The sequence below is a fragment of the Vulpes lagopus genome, chromosome 10 (genome assembly GCF_018345385.1).
Source record: "Vulpes lagopus strain Blue_001 chromosome 10, ASM1834538v1, whole genome shotgun sequence".
Lineage (NCBI taxonomy): Eukaryota > Metazoa > Chordata > Mammalia > Carnivora > Canidae > Vulpes > Vulpes lagopus.
In genome coordinates this window covers 40054654-40061742 of record NC_054833.1, presented here as the reverse complement: position 1 = coordinate 40061742, position 7089 = coordinate 40054654, and the positions used below count along the sequence as shown (strand labels likewise).

At 57.2% G+C, this 7089-nt stretch overlaps 1 long non-coding RNA gene across 1 annotated transcript; it reads right to left on the bottom strand.

The window, feature by feature from the left end:
- Window positions 1-617: 617 nt before the first annotated feature.
- LOC121499274 lies at window positions 618-5261 on the bottom strand. Its single transcript, XR_005990082.1, has 3 exons — window positions 4741-5261; window positions 2421-2599; window positions 618-1967 (listed from the first exon to the last, which is right to left on the bottom strand). It is a non-coding gene; the product is annotated as an uncharacterized LOC121499274 (long non-coding RNA).
- Between the last annotated feature and the right edge of the window lie 1828 nt (window positions 5262-7089).

The window sequence follows — 7089 nt, the reverse complement described above, 5'->3', positions numbered from 1 at the left end:
AGTGGGGAGGTCTTCCCCCAGAGAGTGTATGTAGGACGGAGGACACAGGCCAGGCACGAAGCCCATTTCACCACAACGGGAGCCCCCACCCAGGAGGTGTGCTGGTCCCGATGCTGGTGAGGAAGCTGCTGCTGGTGAGGAAGCTGCTGCACATTATAGCGTTATGACTCTCTCTCCTCCCGCGGTCGGGAGGGTGAGGTGGCTCAGGGATGGGCATCCTTTTGTTACACTTAAACTGAGGAACAAAGGGGTGAAGAGGCTTCCCAAGGTTTCCCAGCACATCTGAGGAGAGAGCAGATCTGAAGCCTTCTGACCCCTGTGTCCTGGCCCCAGAGGCAGCCAGACCCCAAGTTACTCATTCTTTTAAATATGGGACTTTCCTATGAGCTTCCTGGCCCCATGCTCTGTGTTACCAGCAACTACGCAGGCTTTGCCTTCAAGAAATTTCTTCTCCTGGGGACACCTGGCTGGCTCAGCGGTTGAGCATCTGCCTTCGGCTCAGGACATGATCCTGGGGTCTGAGATCCAGTTCTGCATCAGGCTCCTTGCAGGGAGCTGCTTCTCCCTCTGCCTGTGTCTCTGCCTCTCTCTGTCTCTCATGAATAAATTCAACAAAATCTTTTAAAAATTTTTTCTTCTGGTCAACAAGTATCTCTTTGGTACATGGAAGGATCACTAGATACTCCAGGGTAAAGAAAAACACCCGAGGCTTGAGCAAGGGAGTGAGGTCTTCTGGAAGATCAGGGTAGAGAGGTGAGCATTGCCAGGGGCAGGATTCTGGTGTTGGCCTCTGCCCATGGCCTAGAACGCAAAGTCCTCCAGGAAAGGCTCCTCCTGCAGGCCTTCAGTTGGCCCCTGCGAGACTGAGCTCCAGGCCAGGAGGCTTGAGTCCCCTTCACCTGGGGGACCTCAACTCACACCCCCCTCCTGAGGGCCTGGGTATCCAAGTCAGCATTCCCACAGGGAGATGACAGCCAGCCCCCCCCCCACCCCCCCCCACCCCCCCCCCCCCCCCCCCCCCCGCCCTGCACCAATCCTTTATGACAGACAGACAAACAAGATATGCTTCCCGTCCTTGAAGAAGAAACTGGAGCGGGCCACCAGACCAGGAGAGGGAGGAACAGGGAACAGACATGGGCTGGCAGGGAAGGAGGTGCAGGCATGGTGCTTTGGGGGCCCAGGAGGAGGACTGCGTGAAAGCCCAGAGGGCTATTCAGTGGCACTTCAGAACCGAGGGTTCCCCTTTTTTGACATCACCCCCAGTACAAGGCCTCTGGTGACATTCCTTAAACGGGCAGGCCTGGCCTAGCTCAGATGGAGCTCTGGGTGGTTCTCCCCCTATGAACTTTCTCATCCCCAGACACCCAAAAAGTAGGGGTGACGATACCACCGGCAGCCAGTGGGTTGTGGGTTCAGAGACACCGAGTGTTAGAGCAGCCCCAGCCCAGAGCTGGTGCCTCCAGAGGACTAGTTAATCCAGGTCCTTTCCACACCTTGCTGGTTGGGAAGCAGGGGGAGGGGCTTGTGTGCTTGAGTAGGAACTCTCTAGGCAGGCCGGCAAGGGTGGTCAAAGCCCAGAACCACAGGCTGAGGGAGGTTGTGTAAGGACTTTATGGGAGGGCTTTCCAGGTGGCTGGGGCTCGGGCCTGAGGCGGGAGCTGCCTGCAGTGACCCCTCAGGTGTCCCAGGACTGGGGCAGGTCTGGAGGCTGCAGGACCCAGAAGGAGTGAATGTGAGGGAAGAAGCCCGCAAGGGGTGTGTTTTTCCTATTTTTCTGGGGCTTGGGGCTCAGGGCTCCCTCCTCCTGGCACTGGTCCTTCCTGGGGCCCCAGCTCCAGCTTGTTAGTTTTAACTGGAACAATTTCCTTTGAACTCAGCTTGAATTAGCATCACCATGGCGATGGATCCGAGTGTTCACGAGTCGACCTGGTCTTCACCCCTCAAGCAATTAACTCCAAGGAGCAAAGCTGAAGGAGGAGGAGGAAGAGAGAAGATGAAAGGGGGGAGACACCAGGAGGGAGGGGAAAGGTAACGGAGTAGGGGAGTGGGGAGACTGGAGGGGTGAAAGATGAGGAGGGGGCGGGCAGGATGCTGGCGGGAGGAAGAAGGAGCCCAGGAGGGGTAGGAGGGGGTCTCTGTGCGGCTGCTCCTCCAAAGCCCTTCCCAGGGCTGCACCTGCCTGTGGGGAAGTGGGGAAGCGGGGAAGCGGGGAAGCAGCATCCCCTCCTTCCTCGCGGAGCCTGGGAGGCAAGGTGCGCTGTTCCCACATCCTGGGCTGGGCGGAGAGCCAGCCCCTGGAGCAGTCACCCCCAGGCCGTGAGCCCCTTCCTCCTGCAGGGACCAGGCTGGTCGGAGTCAGATCAGGGCCTGGGAAGCTGAGAAACGAGGAGGGGAGGAGGGGTCGCAGATTCCACACTTACTTGCCCCGTGACCTCTGTAAATGGCAACGGGAGAGGGGTTCAGCGGGAGGACTTCCCTGGCACCCACTCTGCAGTGGTCTCTGTGAGGTCATTGCCGGCCTGCTCCTCTGCTCCCTCGCTGGTTTGGGAGCTTCGGGGTGCCATAGTCCTTGGAGAATTCCCAGACACCAGCACCATGCCTGACACATAGTAGGCAGGCACTAAGGATTTTTGCAAATAAATTGACAAGTGGATGAACTATTGGTTTGTTTGCTTTTTTTTTTAACGGATGGTAAAAGCAAAGAAAGGGGGATAGCAAACCAGAATCCTCCAGAATTTGATGGAGTTGAGATTCTCTCTTTTGTCCCACCTCCTCCAGGAAGCCCTCAGGGACTTGCCACTCCTCCTGCCACCTCCCCAGGCCCCTGCAATCATCCTCCTGGCTCATCCATCTCCCCAGCTAGGTCGGGCTCCACCAGGCCAGGGACTATACCTCATTTGCCAGCTCCTTGCGTGCTCCAAGTACTAAGTCTGCACTCTAGAAATGCCTGTGAATGCAGGGACCTGAGTATTTGTGGAACGCCTGGACCACAGCTCAGCTGTGGCCTGTGCAGGGCCAGGTGCCAGGCTTTCAGAGGCCAGTAAAGGTGATCCCTGGGTGAAACAAATGTGTAAATGGGACTGACAGTGCAGCAAGCCAAGTGAAAACCAGGGCCCCTTGGGGGTGGTGGTGATGGGGGCAAGTGTTCTGAGGACACTGGTTCCTGTCTGCTCTCCAGAGAACGGAGGGAGGGGGGTGTTCTAAAAAACACCCTTGGGGTGTTTTGGGGCCCTTGGGGACACAGAGCATTTGAAGAAAGCAAAAAATGTCTGTCTCCTCTCAAAAGGAGTCAGATGGGGGCGCCTGGGTGGCTCAGTCAGTTGAGCATCTGACTTGGGTTTGGCTCAGGTCATGATCTCGGGGTTTTGAGATGGAGCCCCGTGTTGGGCTCAGCACGGAGTCTGCTTGAGGCTCGCTCTCCCTCCCTGTGCCTCCTACTTGTGCTCTCTCTCAAATAAATAAATCTTAAAAAAAAAAAAAAAGAAAAGAAAAAGAAGTCAGGGGCACCTGGGTGGCTCAGTCAGTTGAGCATCTGCCTTCAGCTCAGGTCATGATCTCAGGGTCCTGGGATCGAGCCCCGCAAGGGGTCCCCTGCTCAGCAGGAAGCCTGCTTCCCCCTCTTGCTCTGCCTGCTTGTGCATGCTCTTTCTCTCTAAAATACAATTTTACGGAAGGGGGTGGGTGGGTTGCCCAAATGGGAAATGTGCTCTGCCAAAGGCTGCGAGGGACCTTCTGAACTGACCCGGAAAGGAGGACCCAGGTGTGGCTCTACAGCCGGCACATGTCCCTTGCGGCCTCTAGGTGTGCTCGTGTATCATGTGTATCATGCCTTCGGGCTCTCTTCCCTGGGTTGTACCCTGTCATGCCCCCCCTCCCCCGCAGCGTCGGGAGCTCAGTGGCTCAGCCGTCCAGGGCTTCTGAGCTCTGAGCGGGCTGCCTCTCTGCCAGGAATCAGCTAACAACCTGATTCTCAAGGTCTCTGGCTCTCGGCCTGGAAGGTGGGGATCGTGACAGCCTGGGGCCCCCATCAGTCCCCTTTGCTAGTCATGAGGACTGGTCGAGGCAGGGCTTTGCGAAGCACCCAGCACAGGCCCAGCGTGCTGGAGATCTCAGCTGGCCTGGCGGCCCTGTGAGTCTGGTTTCCCACACGTAAAATGGAAGTAAAATCCTTTCCTGGCACCTTCATTTCATCCACCCCCTGCCTCCCCCAAAGGAGCACCTCTCTCTCCAGGGGACCTCCCTCCATCACCATCAGTGGTCCCATCTGTCCCAGGAGCTGCCCAGCCCTCCCTCTGTCCACGGTTCTGCTCCCACCCTGCCACCCCTCCTCTCTTCTCCCAAGTCCCGCCTCGGGCCTCTCTGCCTCTCCCTCCCTCCCCTCTCCTCCTCTGCTGCTCATTATAAAAAAGAAATCTTTCTAAATACGCCAAAAATGCACTCTTCCCCCACGGACCCCAGTCTAGCACAAAGGGCTGGTTCTTTCTGGCTGCTCCATGCGGCCTCCTTCTTGCCCACTGCCTTTGAATCGTGGCCCCGTTCACATGACTGGAAGGGCTCACTGGGGATTTTCCCATGTGGCCGGTGGGGAGGAGGCTGGGAGGGCCCCCCCCCCCGCCCCCCCAGAGTTGGTGGAAGGGGTGGAGATGGCAGGCTAGGCAGGCTAGTATCTTCCCGGAGGAGTTTGGTTTATCCTGGCAGGGGCCACTGGAGGGAGGGAGGGAGGGAGGACAAACTGCTTACTTGATATCAGGAATACCTCCTGGAAACCTGAAGGATTTCGCTGGATTTGCAGGAAGGATTCAAGGTAGAAATCAGGAGGATCGTGCTGGACCAGGCTGCCACCGTGTGGAATATCAGGTCTCAAGGACAGTCGTGCAGAGGTGGCCTGTCCTCTGGGGCAGGTTGGCCTAGAGGCAGAGGAGGGGCTCCCCGATGGGAAGGGGGGTGGGTTGGGGGGGTGAGCACTGGGGTTCTGCAGGGAGTGCTGTGCTTTCTCTGCTCTGGGCTCCTCCCCACCCCACACCCCCACCCAGTGCCCAGAGGGTGAGCAGCTCCTCCCCTCCCAAGCCAGGATGACCTTGCTCAGGAAATAAAGACAACTCAAGGAAATGGGCAGAGGAGGGGGCATCCAGGGCCTGGTCACAGGGGCTCCGAGACAGGCCCCCAACTGGCTAGGTGGGGGCTGGCTCTGCCCCTGGCTGTGGCTGGAGAGGCCTTGGCCACAGCCTTCCCTGCCCTCCTGTCCCCTGTGGATTTCTGAATTTCCCACTGTCCTTCCTGCATTCTCCCTCAGCAACCTCTTCCCCTCCCCACCCCACCCCTCAGCAGCTGGGCCGCTGGAAGTCAGTCGCGTTCCTGAGTTAATCACAAACTCCTGTACTTTGCCCTTGACTCAAGGCCATCGTTAGTTTGTCCCAGGGCAATAGGGACAGCTTGCTGTGCTCTGGCTTCAATGGTGTTGGGAGAGCAAAAGGCTGGGAGAAGGAGAAGGGAACTAGTGTTTAGCAAGGCCTCCTGCTGTTGCGCACTAGTCTGGGTGCTCAGCAGATGGTGACCTCAAGAGGGTCCTACTGGTGGGGAAGAGCAATTAAATGCAAACTACAGTTTGCACTTGAGAAACTGAGGGGCAGGGGGGCGCCTGGGTGGCTCAGTTGGTTAAGCTTCTGACTCTTGGTTTTGTCTCAGGCCATGATGTCAGGAGCCTGGGATGGAGCCCCTCCTTGGGCTCTGGGCTCAGCAGGGAGTCTGCTGGAGATTTTCCTTCTGCCTTTATAGCTCCTCCTGCTTGAGTGTGCACATGTGTGCTCTCTTTTTTTTTTTCCTCTCTCTCTCTCTTAAATAAACAAATGAATAAAATTTAAAAAAAAAAAAAAACTAAGGTGCAGAAGCCTTACTTGCCTCGGAGCTCACAAATCTGAAATGAAAAAAAAAAAAAGAGAGAGAGGAAAAAAAAAATCTGAAATGAAGAATGGAGACTACCTGGAGGCTTCCAGTGGCGTTCTGAGGGGGTTTCCAACCAAGGTTAGGTTAGAAAACCCTGTGATTTTCTGTGAATATGGACAGGAAGCTGTGGGAGCAGGGAGAGAGGAGTGGGGTCTGTGTACAGCCTGCACTTGCAGGCAGAGGGAGGGCCCCAAGGGGGATTGGGAAGGCCCACGAGTTTGGACATTTCTTCGGACCTGGAGGACACCAACACTGCCCTGCGTACTGACAGGGGTGTTGAAGAGCACTCCAGGCCCGGGACACCCCACACCAGAAGCCCTGGAGCACCATGGTCCGGCTTGAGAAGATCAGGAGTTTGGGACACTGTACTGGGGAGGCCAAGTTCATGGGTCTTGTTCCCTGCCCACCCCCCAGCAAGGTGGGGCCTTAAAATGGGGCCCAGCAAAGCAAGGGGTCCTGGGGGAGCACAGTTCTGTCTTTGCTCTCTCCATACCTGCTCCCCTGGCCACCCCCAGACTGGGCATCCTGCCACTGCACCAAGCCCATCCCTCCTTCCCTCCTAGGCCCAAGTAAAGGTCCGTTTTTTTTGCTTCTTTCCACTTTCTCTTTCCCACTCACCCTCTCCCCCTTCCTCCGCCTGCTGCCCTCCCCCACCCCATCTGCCCTAAAGAGCAAATTCCTATCCTGACTGGGGAAGCTTTGCTGGAATCTGGAGGCCTGGTTTGGCTAAGGGAGAAGAGGCAGCAACTGCAGATCCAAGAGCAGGCCTGAAGGAATGAAAGGAGCAGAAGGAGGGGTCAGGGATGAGGACATATGCGGTCCTGGCGGAGGGGGGGGGGGGGAATGGATGCGGGGGATGGGGAAGGCTGGTGAGAGGAGTGGCCCCAGAACCCACAAGGCTTCTGGAGACATATAGGGTGCAGACACAAAAGAGGCATGTCAGGATAGGGGAGCCCCGGATCCCCTGTCCTGCCTGCCGTGCGGAGGGGGCCCATGGTGGTTGGGGGCACTAGCACTTGGGTCCCAGCTCAGCCCACCAGGGTGTCTGGTGTAGGCTGCACTGAGAAGCAAAAGCAGAGAAGAGGAGCTGGAGTCCCAGGAGCTGGAGGAGTCAGCAGAAAAGGCAGCGCCCCAGGGTCTCACTAG